The sequence below is a fragment of the Betta splendens genome, chromosome 6 (assembly GCF_900634795.4).
Source record: "Betta splendens chromosome 6, fBetSpl5.4, whole genome shotgun sequence".
In the NCBI taxonomy this organism is placed as follows: domain Eukaryota; kingdom Metazoa; phylum Chordata; class Actinopteri; order Anabantiformes; family Osphronemidae; genus Betta; species Betta splendens.
Window position 1 is genome coordinate 9,191,064 of NC_040886.2, and position 15,135 is coordinate 9,206,198.

The following is a 15,135-nucleotide window of genomic DNA, read 5'->3' on the forward strand; positions in this document are numbered from 1 at the left end:
CATGGGTCCCAGTACTGACTGGAAGGAAGGCGATTAATCTGCAATTTTCATACATTAACAAAGCGGCCTGATGAAAACGTTGGCATGTGAGGTCCGTCCGTGTGGCGTTGCCAGCTGCCCAGATGCCAATTAATCCACGGCTTTAGCTCCTTCCTGCTCGGCCTAACGTGGCTTTCATTATCAGAACACGTATCAGAAAAACCGCCGCTCGATGAACGCCGGGGAGATTTATAGCGTGTACGATCGGGTCGGGGCCCGTTCTGCAGCCAGTCACATGCTTAGCAGGCAGCTGCAGGACAGGGACAGCTGTGACTTCCTGAATCCCAACTACTGATTCCGTTGCCAAGCCAGACTAATCACAGCTGGAGAAGTCTTTTTTTTCCAGCGTGATATGATGCAGATCGCATCAGCCTCTCGAGCGCGGGCACATTTCGAGCGCGTCGCACCGACGGGAACTGAAGGGGAAGAGCGCTGCGCAGGTGGCTGAATGGGTTCCAGGTGTTTTAGTGCTCAGAGCGTCCTCCCCGGTTGAACTTACTCAGCGTCACCAGATGACATAAAAATGATGAATGCAGCATAAATCTATCGGCTCCGTCTATGTCATGAAGTCAAGACGAGAGCACTAAGTGCACGTTTCGACCGCACGTTATGAAAGAAGCTGTTCAATATAATCAGATAACTTTGCGTTTTAGGAGATGATCAGCAAAGACAGAAGAAACATCCGTGTTGTAGTACTACTGGCCATCCTGTGTGTCTGCATCGCGAAGCATAAAATTTGGTTATCTTTCCCCGCTGACTTGCTTTTTCTCTTCTCCTTTCATCTTCAGCCAGACGGTTTTGGACATGTAAGATGTAAAAAAAAAAAAAAAAAAGAAAAAAAAAAAAACGCAGGAAGGAGAAGAAGAAGAAAGGACAGTTCTAAAGGAATATGGCTCATATTAATCTGGAAATATTGCTTTACTTCATCTGATCTAAATTACTGGCCTGAACCCGCTGTCCTCCGGAGCAGGCAGCGCGCCACTGGCAGCACAGATGGGCAAGGAGTGGTCAGCACATCTGTCGCAGTGACCACGGCGAGCGCTCCGTCCTCCGGTCTCAGCTCCGAGGCCGTCCCTTTTATGCAGCGGATCAAAAGTGTTCCTCTGTTATTGTTGGGCTCGGACCTTATTCTCAGGGGCAGTGTCTTTGGAGGAGAATCCAGAAGATTTGAGAGTCTTACCCTCCGTCTTTCTTTGTCCCATTTCCTGCTATCTTGGTGGCTTTATGCATGTGTATTATTAAGAGGCCACAGGACTCTCCAAACAAAGATGTGAAGATAATAAAAGATGACCTGTTACTGTAAAGCATTACGGATACTCTTTCAGAACTTGAACCGCTCCACGGGCGCAGCGGAGCTGCTGCCTGGGTGTCGTTGGAGATCAGAAAGTGCACTTTGCTGGAGGCCATGAAATCTATAGTTAGCCGAGCGGAGCTGGCTTCTGGTGCGGCTGCAGCCTGCCAAGTCCTGCGGTTTGTGCTGGTAAGGAGCAGAGACAGGCACAAGTGACTGCAGCCTCCTTCGGTGCCGCTCGGAGGAATTCAAACGTGTGATTGTGCACACGTCAAGTAAACACCGGCCCATCTGCTGTCTCTCACCCGAAACTAAATACACAACAAAAGCAGCAGAACACGTCATTATGCTATGCAGCCGGTGGAAAGACCGACCAGTGTAGTAGGTCTCTGCTTCAACGGGTTCGAGATCTGTCACAGCCCAGACAGCTTCTCTAATGATCTCCATGTCTTTATTGAACAGACCCGCTTGGCTCTTAACAGCAAATGGCGGAGCAAGTAATTGCAGCAATGTTTTAATTACAGGTTGCAGGAACTTTGGCAGCAGTAACCTCAGGCATGTGCTTCCTGTAGCTGTGAATTAGACCTGTGCAGCATCCAGGGGGAATTTGGACCTGCTTTGGATACACTCAGACTAAGCTCATTAGTCTGCCTTAGTTTCATTAGTCCAGAAATCCTTTCCTCGGTGTCAAGGAGGTCCTCAGGTCCAGCAAACTGAGTAAATGTAGTCTTAGTGGTACGATGGAAGGAACCACTGTGAGCATTAAAGCAGTTTCAACTTCTCCACCATCATCCAGTGTGTTTAATAGGAGGTTGTGAATGGGTTTGCTGATATTTGTGACTTGTGACTGGAGAGATAGAGCTTTAGAGAGGCAGTAGATATGACTATTATATAATAAAAGTGATTTCCAGCGCTTATCAAGATGAACAATACTGGCTCCAACTCAGGCATGTTGACATGGATCAGCCTTATTATTCTCTGTAGGCCTACTGGGCTTGGTTATGATCCTGCTAGTGTAAATGTAAATAGGGATTTACAGTAGGTGCTGAATTCAGAAACTGAAGCAGGATGTTACCATGTACATAACTGTACATAGTGTATACATTATACATGAATGTAAATATTAGGTGAATATTTTCCTTTTCCTCTTTTGTTTACTCTTCTTGGCCGTGGTGGATGTATACATTCATTCATTTTCCCGACTACTCTCCTCATAAGGCTTGTGGAGATGCTGGAGCCGGTCCAGACACACTGGACATGTCAGCATTCCATAACGGGGTCAACACATACAGTAAAGACAGGACAATTACAGTCATCAATGATTCCAGACTGCGTGTACAGTAGTAGTTACATGCACCCAAAAGGAACCCACATGCAGTACTGAAGACACGGGTAGAACATGGAAGCTCCACACGGAAAAGCATCTGACCAAACCCATCATTCAACCCAAATCTGTGACATGACAGCACCGACCGCTGCAGCACAGTGTTACCTGAGCTCACCTCCACTCAGACCATGTTCTAGTATCTGTTAACTCCTACATCTGTTTCTCCACCACAGTCCACCCTGAATCCCTGTCAGGTCCGCTTTAGGTTTGTCCTAGCCTATACAGTACCCGACCTCTGACCTCAGGAAACATTTGCCTGTGGGTGATGGAAATGTGCCTGTTAAAGGGCCACTCGTGGGCAGTAGAGTGGTTTATACACAAACTGGCATTAGCTACATCTCCTGCTTCACTCAAAGGACAGGGCCACTAAAAATACCCTGCGAGGCCTTCCCAGGCTCCTCTAGGCTGGGGAGATGTGGCCACTGCTTGGGCCGAAGGCCAATGACTTGGCTGCCGACCTCCCCGGAAAGTATTTTTAAGGTCAATTACAGGGTACAGTGTCTTTAGATGGCTGACTGGTGCTGAGGAGGCCTCATATTAAAGGTTTATGTGGAGAAGAACCAGAGAAGACTGCCTCAGCTCACCCCAGCTCCCATTGTTACCACACAGCCACCGAGACAGTGCAGCGGAGGATTCACGGGGTGATGCGTGCAGCACTGCATGTGCACTAGACAGCATTAAAAGGTTCTGAAGCAGTCGGTGAATGGATTGTTATATGTGGGGTGTTGCTGGACATCAATCAAGAGTATAATATCTCACCTTTCCTCTTGTGAATTCTAAATTGCACAAAAACCCCTAATTAAGGAATAAAGAGTTGCAGAGCAGACGGCGCAACTCTGGTCTCAAATTAGATGTGTGACAAGGATTCTCTGTAAGTCTGCAACTTTATTTCATTATCTTCATAATATTTGTTTTAAAGCTTAACTTTGCATTGAAGCTACAGGGTTCATAATTAAAGGTTGCACTCCTTTTTTTCCAAGTCTGTCGTGAAGCAGCTCATTCATTCGTTCATGCATTTAGTGGATACCTGCTACTGCACTGGCTACGATGATGATGAGATTCAGGACAATGAACCCAAACCCAGACTTAACAGAGAAGCGATGTGGCGAATGCGTCGGTGCAGACAGACAGATAATAAACGCAGAATAATAAACACGCGATGCTGCTCATTAGAGAGCTTATCTTATTTTTCCACTCCCGTCTACACACACAGTCGCACAAGTCCCAGTTTCTCTACACAGACCACACACGCAGACCCACACAGCTGACCAAATCTCAATATAAATGAACATCCAGCGAGATGATTTTAGATGATTCATTCCTACACGACTGCAGCCGGCCATAAATACAGGCCTGTCAGAGTGTGTTCTACCCCACAGAGAGGGGAGCGGCGCAAGGTACAGTAGACGCCATTCACCTCTCTGTGTGCTCGGAGGGGGGCCAGAGGGAAGGTCGGCATTGGTGGCTTTGGTTTCTGTGATGAGTGAAGTATTGACGGGACAAAAGTGAGGGGAAGGATTGAAAGGCGTGTTTGTGCGGATGATGGCCGGGCATCGGCCTGTTTGTTTTGCTGTGGCTTCGGCTACAGTTCAATGGCGGCTCTGTGCGCCGCCCCGCTGCCGCTCGGCCCAGACGCTTTAATCGAACGGAGCGGAGACAACGGAGGAGGGAAGCCGAGGAGGAAACATCCATGTGTGTTTTAGCATTTAACTTTATCACTTTATCACTATGTTCCAGACATAAATGACATTTTGAGTCAGTTACCCTTCAATTAGCCACAGTTTAGCCAGAGACACCAGTGTCTGAGGCACAGCGTGGTGATTATCGTGTTTTCACTGTGTGAACATGATTAACAAATGGCTTGACTTTTCCTAAGAATAAATAATTTGATGACTCTGCATCACCGCAAAGAGAAGCCTAATAACTTTATCTTTTCATTGTGTTTAGCAAAATGTTAAAAATAGCTGCAGTTCACACAAATAGACCTTGTCTCGCTGGGAACATCATCAGCTCCAGCTCCGCGTAATGGGCCGAGTACACATCGCCAGGCTGCGAAGTCTGCTCCGGCTGGGGTGTCCAGCGTTTGACCCGGGGGGGGGGCGTCGCCGGGCGCTCTGGGGCAGAAATGGCACACTGTGGTGCGATGGACAGCCAGATGCTGGTCGTGGCTATTGTAGGTGTGAAATTCCCAGGCATGAGAGTGGAGGACAGTGGCGAGCACAAAGGTGCTAGACCTTTGGGTTCGCGTCCCAGTCGGAGCCCACGGGACGACTTTTTCCCTCTGGTCACAAACAGTAAATACTCCGGCGTGTGTATAACTCCTCTAAAGACTTCATATAATTGTTTTTATTGGACATTTTAGGTGTGTAGCAGTCAGTGAGTCATGGAATACAGTCACCGCATATAGTCAGTGCCTACACTCAGTGCCCCTAATTGACAGTTGCAGCAGCGCTGGTGCTAGTGGCAGTGAGGAGGCCTTTCATCGGCGGCGGTCGCTCAGGGCGTGTCACCAGCGTGACCTGAAGTGACCCTGCTGCTGAACGTCCTCGCCGCGACTCGAGCTGAGCTCGCGCGGCCCCCGGAGCCTTTCTACAGTAGGGGGATACGTGCGCGATGTGCTGGAGTAGCTACTGCGTAAAACACTGACTTTATGTTTGATGTTAGGGAAGGTGAAAGTTAATGAGGTGCTGCTTTGGGTTTAGAGAAATATGTTTAGTATATTTAGTAGCAACTGAACTAATAAATGTCTGCCTTCGCGTTGCCTCCGAAAGGTCGCAGTTTAATTAGTCTTTCTGACCCAGGTGTTGCTCCCTAAAGGGAAGCTTTATATGTTTAATGCAACTTCTGCTGCTGCAGAGACGGAAAGAGAGAGAGAGAAAACCATTTATAGCCTCAGACCAGTGTATGAAAAATGCATTTCACTGCCTCGTATGAACTAAAAATACTTATAAAACAAGCCAAGTGTACGTGCGCTAATGTGCACAAACCCCCGTGATTGGGTTCAAACAATCTCCATATTGACCAAGTCATACAGAGGCCGCTCTTATTCTGTCTGCCCTGACTTCGCTGTTGATTCAAGTCATTACAAGCGAAAGGTTGTACATTTGTGCATTTTATTCCATCTGCCATCAAATGCCCTGATGTGACTGATTCAGTCCCGACGGTTGGAGCGTATCGAAATATTGAGAAGACATAAACAATTCCTCGCATACTGTGTACTTTCTCAGCAAAACTGGCGTTCAGCTCGATCAGCCAGATCCAGCCTCGTTCTATCTGCTGCCTGTAACGAGCAGATCTCGCGCCAGGCCGCCTCTCGTCATGCGCGCATGGCTTTTTTAGCATCTTTGAACCGAATTCTTACAGTAACAGTATGCTGGAGAAATGATAACAAATCCTAACGAATGACAAAATGCGGGAGGATCTGCTTGGAAATGAACCATAACTCGAAGGAGCAAGGTACGGTCATCTCATGGAGCGAGGGGCGCAAAGGTCCATCCTCCTTTTAAACAGAAACCCAGAGGAGGATGAGAGGGAGTTTGTTTCTGAGGGTTGGAGCCAAACATTGCTTTATGCCTGTTTGTAAGAGGCGCAGCTCAACCGGGCCTCTAGTGGCTGGATGTTATACTGTGCTCTTGCAGTAAATGTCACCTCAGCCCTAAAGACACGTTTCCAACCCTCACACACAATCACTTGTTTCCCTGCGTCAGACTGTGACTGACAGCCTGTCATTACTCTTTTAATTGCCCTCATTATATCGCCAGTTTGTGCTTTTATTTTCACTTTTATCTGCGCACCATCTCGCTGGTAATGACAATTGTTGATTACATGGCAGACAGTAAACAAACAGCAGCCTTTAGATGTCGGATTAGCCTTTCTCTGTCACTTGAGCCCGAGATTAAAGACAGAGTGAGACCGTCCGTGTTCCTGGTTTCGGGGGATTAGAGTTTCTGAGCAGTAAAATGTGCTGTAATGAGTCCGTCTCTCCTCTCCCTGCCATCCTTCTACCAGCCCCGTCCAAGTGTCTCAAACACAACCCCAGGCCTTGGATTTCACAGCTTACAATGAAGGCAGCCCATAACCTTAAGTGCTGTTTTGTGGACCCGTGTAAATTTGACAGCATCGTGCCGCAGAAAGCATCAGTGTAGGTGTTAATGCCGGTGTGGGAGACAGCCAGAAGGTCCTGCTTAACTCCCCATCATGTGCTTTTGTTGACTTCTGTCTCTTTTTTCTTTGTAATCTTTGGAAACGTCTCGCTCACGTTGCTTCGTAAAGTAGCATTTGCGCTCCTCTGTCTCTTCCCTCGTGCTCGTGGTGGATGCAGGGATGTGCTGCGCTCTTGTTTTCAGTCGGCGCTCGAGCCGTGAACCGCAGTTTGACCTGCAGACATTTACCAGCAGCGCGATTCCGTGGAAACGAGAACTGCGAACATGAATCTCCGCTATCTCGTGGACGGAACTCGAACTCAACTCCTGTGAATCGCTCGTTGTTGAGACATGCTCTCCTGGGGCAGCGAGCGATCTTTGCCAACGCATTTTTCTCCGTTGCGTCCAAAACTTTGAACTTCGCGCTTTTCCCTCGATTCCTCTGTGACTCGACTTCTCTCCGTCTGTGCTGTGGCACGGTTTAAAGTGGAGCACTTGGCAGACCGGGGTTTGTCTGTGGTGGCACTGGGGGCAGGGTGCAGAGCTAGCCTGGGCCGAGTGTACCCAACCCCTCATAATTACAGACAGTAAACAGCTAGGGCTTTTAAGCCTGCGCTCCCCGTCTGATGGGCAGAGTTCACTTTGGCATGAGAAGAAAAGGCAGCGAGGATGACGAGGAGGGCAAGAGGCGCCCTGGATGCGCGGGAGCTGCCATCATTCTATAGGGCGTCATCAGCAAAAGCAGTTAGCGCAGCGCTGACGATGCAAATTCATAAGAAAGAGATGAATGTATAGAAACTCAAACGCACAGACATCCTTGAACTCAGCACACTCACACACTGTGATCTTCTGCCCAATAAATCCTAATCAAAACTTTGAACCGTCCCAGCAAAACAGTGTGTCATCTTTTTTTTTCTTCCTAAAGCTGTCAACTGGATCGCCAGTCTTGCTCTATATCTCTGTTTTTCTTTCCATCTGCCTGTCTGCGTCCTTCTGCTTCTGCTACTCCTGTCCTTTTACACACCCTGTCTCTCTCTCTGTACTGCTCGCCCCCCCCCACACACACAACTATCTCCTCCCTAGAGTCTGTAGTCTACTGTCTCAGTGTGCCTTTTACCGCCTCGCCATCAGTCTACTGCCTCACTTTTCCCTCGACCACTCCAGTGGTGTCCGTTCTCTGTCTCAGTGTCTCTCTGTTCTTTTCATGTCCCGTCTCTGTCTGTGCACTGCTCACTGAGATGGGCTCAGTGGCTGCACACACACACACACACACACACACACACACACACACACACACACACACACACACACACACACACACACACACCAAGGTGCTTCAATGGCAAAAAAGCAAAGCAGAACAATCCTCTGTACATATTGTAAACAAACAACGGTTTGTGAATTCAAACCAGTTTCTCTTTGCCAGCTCTCTGTCTCTTCATGTCCCTTTTACACACCCCGTCTCCCTCTGTGCACTGCTCGGTGCTGGCAGCCGCTGAGATGGGAGGTTTTCCTTCCTTGGCAGCCTGCTTCCCCTCTCTTGGCTGGGGACAGGCACTGGAGCATGCTACTGGCTGGGAGTGTGGAAGGGAAGCGAAGACGGGGAAAGGAGGGGGAGAGGGGAGGGGTGGAGGCGTGGTCTTACAGCTGGTAATGAAGTCTTCTCTTTTCATCCTCACAAGGCAGAGCGTGAACCAACGGGCCTGGGGTCTGCGCGGCTCCGCTGCTTTCTCTGCCTGTGAAGTCTGCCAAACGCTGCTGCGCTTTCCGCCGCCCGTGCGCCTCAGCGCCCGCCTCCAGCGGCTGAGACTTACCAAACAGACAAAGGCTGAGGAAGACCTCTACAGTCATGACGCTTTCCCCCCTACTGGCTGCACAACACTGCTCGTGAGGTAAGACGTCAGACTGCCTGCTCTCCGCATGCTGCTGCTGCCTGTCTCTCTCCACCTTCCTCCACTGTCTTACTGCTCCCGTTAATTGTGTTGCAGGTTGGGCGTAGTAAGGGCTGACTGGGTCAAGTCCCTCCCACTTTTAATATGCGTATGTGTGTGCACACACAGTATAGTGCATGCAAAAGCAGATGTGTGCTGCTGACTGAGTATCCAGGGATGCTTGATGCTGTTGGTGACAGAGGCTCCTTCTAAACAAGGAAGAGGGTCAGAGAAGTGGGTTGGGGAAGTTCTGGAAGCATGACATACTGACAGATGACTGGAGCGGATCACTGTAGCGATTCCGGCTGCCGGCCTGGCCTCCTGCTAGCGTAATATACAGCCTGTCGGTGACAACCCTCTAATTTCAAACGAGCTGTTAACTGTTGCAGACGGCTGAGTTATTGTGCTGCCGTGTCGCCCGTGTACGTGCGGATGTGTTTATTTGAACTGGTGATTGCCGCCCAAGGCGGATGGATGCAGGAGGCCATCGGGGCTCGTGCCTGCGAATATGGAAGAAAGGCGATATTCTGTGCTCGTGTGCAGCCCAGTGGCATCGGGCTTTGAAGTGGCTCTGTCCTCCTCCCCGCTGGGCAATCCAGATCCGGCCTGCGACTCATTCACTTTCATCCACATTCCCTTGGAAATCCATCCATCTGTATTCCTGCACTCACCTCCTTCCTGCTCCCATTCACCCGTGATCTCTTGCACCCTAATACCCCCTGGATGAGGCCTTCATCTCCTATCAACGCCTTCTGTATTCACATAGACACACAGTTCCTGGACGCTTACTATTCATCCCCACCAGTCTGACATGCTTTTAGGGAGCGGGTCTTTCCGATAGCTCTCCTGGAAAAAAAAACCTAAGCGACTTTCCATTAGTTTCTTCTGGGCCATGAGAATTATGGTTTCCCAAATGAATAGTGTACAGAAGCCTGGCTTAATTGAAAAAACACAAGCATGGTCTGCCATGAAGGAGACGGTCCTTGTGTCACTGTTGAGCTGTGTGAATGTACTTTCCAGAGCTGCTGAGGGGGAGAGAAAGAGAAGGAAAAATACAAAAAACACACAAGATAGAGGACAGACAGAAGCCCGAGGCAAATAAAATTATGAAATGAAACAGTGGAAAATGAGAATGGACTGACAAAACATTGTGGGCAGCATCCAGTGTAGATTCGGGGGTGGATTTCTGTGAGGGCACTCGAAAAGTCACCAGAAGGAGAAGAGATGAGAAGCCAGAGGAGAAAGAAATCAGTGCTGGAGCATGTGGGCGTTGTGGGTCGGCTTCATCTGGTCTGTCAGAGAGATCAGAGCAGAAGGAGGCCATCGCCGTACTGTTTGCTGGTCATTAACCCCGAAGGGCAACACTAGAGCTCACTCGATCGCAGCCCAGCTGACAGCAGCATCTCTGCCACGGATTCCGTGCTTCTTCTTTCTCAGCGCCGCAGGGAGAGGTCCGCTGTCAGCTGTGAGCGTGTCTGCCTTGTAATCAGACCACCAGCGAGACGGCTGTTGTGGAATTTCCCATAAGAACAATAATTGACATGCTCTATCAATATCTGCCCCATTGTCCTCTATTGTGTCTGCCGCCTCCCTCCCCGGGTTCCTCCTCACACGCCCTCTGCGCGGTGTTTGTGTGACATGTTTGTGTGGCAAGCCCAGATGGTGATGATTGAGACTCTGTCATTGGTTCAGATGGCACATTTGTCACACACATGTTTGCCAGCAGCTGCTGTTGCTGGGGCTTACAGGCCTGGAGGGGAAAGCATCTCATGTTGACTTCCCCACTGGGTGGCTCATTTGTTTGTCATAGCCGCCTGACCTCTGACCCCGCAACCGCCTCCTGCATTTTACGTTGCACGTTAATGTCCCTCGGACCCTCTAACGGCCCCACGACCTCACACTCTTCCACCATCTGACGCCTAATTACCAGCACAGAGAATCGTGGAAAGATGCAACAGTTAGGACTTCGTTAAAGTCATTTTTCAGGAAACAGCCACAGGTATATAGTGATGAAAGACATGCAGACAAAGTGGCTTCACTACAACCTCCAAGAATGTGCAGAGGTGGAAGTGTGAAAGGAAGGTTTAGTGCTTCAGGGAGAGGCATCTGCATATTCTCTTCACTATTAATGCACATTTTCTATATATTTGTATTGTAAAACCATGCAATCGTTGTAGCCCGTGCTCAGTAAACCCTCGGCGTGGGTTCAGCCTCTAAAGGACACAATAATGACTTGAGTTTCAGTTTATGGTCAGCTCACCAGGTTCTGTTCAGACCAGTCAGACCTCTCACCTCTATAATGGAGCGGTAACTCATGAGGTCTGTGTGGAATCCACCATCTGACGGTCGTGAGATTGGACAACAGTGGAAAATCTGGATCCTACGATTTGATCTGTGCCATTTTGTGTCTGCGTGAAAAGCCGTGGTGTGTGTCTCGTGATAATGATCTGTAGACATTCCCCTTGGATGCAAAAACAACCAGAAAGAAAGAATGTCTGGTTTGCCTCCAGCACTGTAGGTGTACCTACTGGAGGCAAACCTGAAGATCTGAGCTTATACAGTAAAATACTCTGAGGGATCGGACTTGTATGATCTAAATCTATGAGAACGTCTGAGTCAGATGCTAGAACCATTTCTGAACATACACATTAGATGGCCAAGGCTTAATGTCTTTGCCCATGTAATTTTCATCTAAATTTAAATATATAATTGAAGACTTTCCTTCTTGATTAAAAATCAACATTTTTGTGTGTTTGTCAGTTTAGGTGCAGCGCTATAGTTAAAGTTTAGCGGTCCATGCTATGCTAATGATGCTCTAAGAACTGAACTGCTTGACCTCAGTGTACAACTGCCTCTTACCACCCTGAACCACACAACTGGGCCTGTGAATTTGATTTGGAGGCAGACGTTTACACAACTGTGCCGACTCAGTGCCGGGCAAATATAAAGCACATGACTCGCAGGGGATGAGTCTTTCGGGTTCCATCGTCTTCGCTCCTTTCTTCTCCTTCATTGGTTGGGCACATTTTTCCTTCTCCTGTGCCTCTGCGTTAAGGTCACATCTCTACATGTTGTGACACAAGTCGCACGGTTTGCCGTGTGCACGCTTACAGATAACTCTGGGATCGGGCATCATGTGTTTCTGAGACGCTTCATCCGACAGGCAGAAAATTGGCCTGAATATTTGCCGTGCTCCTCTGCTCCTCCCGATGTGTGAATGCAGGCCCAGCAGCTCTGATTGCTTCTGACAGTGACAACAAGAACAGGCTGCCTGGTCAGATTTCCTGGAGACCTCCTCCTGTACCTGCACATAAAGGTCAAAGGAAGGAGTCACATCAAATGAAACGCTGCTTTGCTCCCTGAACGCCTTGAAAGGTCTGCTCCAACGTGCAGCAGGCATGTTTTCGAAGAATTTTTAATGGACTCTGGTGAGTCGTCCAGTGTGATTTTGTGATTACTTCACAGAATACACATGTGAGCTGTGTAGCGCTTTCAACTTCCTCTACTCTGCTCAGTGCTCGCACTCACAGCAGTGACATCAGTTCCTCTTGGGGGGAGGGCAGAAGGGGGAATCACCAGTAAATTATAGCCCAGGCACATCCCCAGACACCTTGGCTGGGGTCCTGCAGCTAAACAGCTCTAGGGCCGCTTTCCCTTTTTCAACCCCTTTTCCGCTACATTCTTGCTCTTCCCCTCTCAGTCATGCCTTTCTCTCCAGATGTGGCATTGTTTGGACACATTTGTTTGGGGATCGGGCCGGTAGACCTGCGCCGGGTCTGATGTCATGCTCTATTTCAAGGGAAAGTCATGAGAACGGGGTTGGAGGGGGTGTGCTGCGGTCGCACTTCAAAGCGTCTCTCCGGGGCTACTGACGACTGCCATCCAGCGCCCGGCAATCTGTGTCATGGACAGATGACCGCATTCATTTCAAGTGTTGACAGACGTATCATTTTGAGAGGGTTCAGGGAGGAGGAGCCACCTCTTGCAGGAGCGTAAGCGTTTCCCGGCCTGTTTTCACAGTCTGCCGCGCATCCGAAGGAACAGTCCTCGGTTTTGTTTGATGCCCTCACTACGGCCGACGCCGTACGAAACGATGACGACTCAACCGAACCAACAAACATGACAGGTTCCCTTATGGGTCAGCGGAGTCACATGCTGCCTAAACTTTCATGCCTCTAATTAGCTCTGTCAGTCCACTAACCTGGCACCTCATGCCATTGAAGAATGGGATAATGAATCGTCTGATGTGCATAGCGTATGCTACACACGTTTACAAATGAAAGCATCGTCCAGATGATTGTTTCTTACTGTATATATTCTAGTAGTTTTTCCTTCATGAAGTGGACTTGGGGATCTGTCCCATGATGACTGAGCTTTTTGTCAGTGAAGAACCTGACTATCAGGCTCTACTGTCAGATTCCCCATAGGAGCTCTGCCTTCAGCACTGTTTGGCTTTCAAACACACATATATTTGCTAGGTCGTCTCTAGTGTCCCCAGTTCAAACACCTACAGAGTCGAACCCGGCTGAATATTTCCGGTTCAAACAGGTGTGTTTGCTAGATCTCCATCCCTCGCTCATTCTCTCCTGGCTCAGCCGTGTTTGCTCAGGGAGTTCACAGTAGCTCCTTGGTTCTACAGGAGTTGAAAGCCGAAGCGATGCGAAGCGCTAGCCGGCTAGCGTGCTAGCGTGCTAGCCCGCTAGCGTGCGCTGCGTTTCGCTACGGGACAAAGCAGCATCTGGACCAAACGATCATCAGTCAGACGTCGCGCGCAGCCTCCATGTGACCTGCAGCGCCCAGCGTCAGTGACACATTCGCCTGACAGCTTTTAGCCTTTTTAAGCTCCTTGTTTAGAGAAGCAGTGTTGCTCTAAGGCTCTCAGACACGATGCTGAGGCTGTCGTCCTGTAAAAACACGACCCTGGCTGTTTTTAAAAGCTCGCTTGCCTCACCTGTGTGGTATGACGGTCTCATCCAGGTGAGTCCTCTGAGGCGTTCGCCTGCACTCAGCTGGCTTTAGCATATACTTGATTTGGAAAAAAAACCCAAGCTGGCATCCCAGATCGAGTTTGGCACTTTTGTAGCGCACATATAAATCTGTTTTTGTATTTTGAGAGCAGTTATATATAAATGCAGATGTTTTTGACACAAAAATGTGGGTCTTTGCGGCTTTCGCTTTCTCAGCATAAATTTCACTACAGTGAAAGGCCGCTGTGGTCAGCATCAAAGACTTGGGCTGAAATCTGTTTATGCACGTGCATGCTCAAACACACAGGCCGGAATTGTAGTAATTTATGTCATTTATATATAATACAAGAACATAAACAGTAGGAGGAAACCTGCACGTGCGTCCTCTCTCACGTAAACGCGCACGCAGCTTCTCCGGTTGGATCCCAGTGCAGCTCCCACTGTTTCCTTCCAGCTGTACAGACCAATTATTACACATAGTGAAAGCATAACAGTTCAGGCCTGCGGGTCGAGGGGTCAAGCACATCTAGGTGATCAGTGCTTCCGCTCTGGAGTCTGTTTATGACAGTGTATACACGCCACGGAGTCTGGCTGACAATTGTATACACCCCACACCCAACATGGAGCTCACACAGCTGGCACGGCCAAACATTCACAGAGTGTGTTTTAGGGAAGGGGGATGGTGTGTGTGTGTGTGTGTGTGTGTGTGTGTGTGTGTGTGTGTGTGTGTGTGTGTGTGTGTGTGTGTGTGTGTGTGTGTGTGTGTGTGTGTGTGTGTGTGTTATTAGAAAGCCACCACCCACACACTGAAACTAAACATACAAGCATATTCAGAGATTGGGATGGAGGCTCCCACACTGTGAAGGGTTGTAAAATCACAATGCATTCTTAATTTTGGAGACAAATTGAGCCAAACTGGATTAGATTTATTTCTTTCTGGTGAGTTATATTAGACTGGATCCTTTTTCAGTTGGAGTGCTAGAAGCTCTGGTGATATTTACTATCTGGATCTAGATGCTGTCCTGTCCATCATGTTCGTTCTTTTTCCCTTTGCTAAGAAGTGGCTGCATTTGTATCGCTGTCCACAAAGTCTCTGAGAAGAGCACAAACGTAATAGACTGACTGTTTATGGGGCCAAAGCAGGTGGCTGGGCTGTAGAAATGATAAGTACAGATGGGAGAAGTGACGGGGTGGAGTAATGACTAAGTTCAGTATAAATTAAAGTTAAACATTGTCATTTGAGGGGAGTGTCAGACTGGTCGTAATGTACCTTTAATTTCATTGCTCCCTTTTTTATTCCATTTTGTTTTTGCCACATTTTGCCTTTTGCTGTCATATTCAGGGAAACCCAGAGGAGGTATAACATCTGGTAGTTCAG

General features: G+C 48.6%; 1 protein-coding gene across 1 annotated transcript in view; it reads left to right on the plus strand.

The window, feature by feature from the left end:
- The first annotated feature begins 8,541 nt into the window (after positions 1-8,541).
- Positions 8,542-15,135, plus strand: part of sspn (sarcospan (Kras oncogene-associated gene)) — an 80,808-nt gene continuing 74,214 nt past the window's right edge. The window contains exon 1 of the mRNA XM_055509943.1: positions 8,542-8,751. The gene's annotated coding sequence lies outside the window, so the exon portion shown is untranslated. The remainder of the gene's footprint in view (positions 8,752-15,135) is intronic.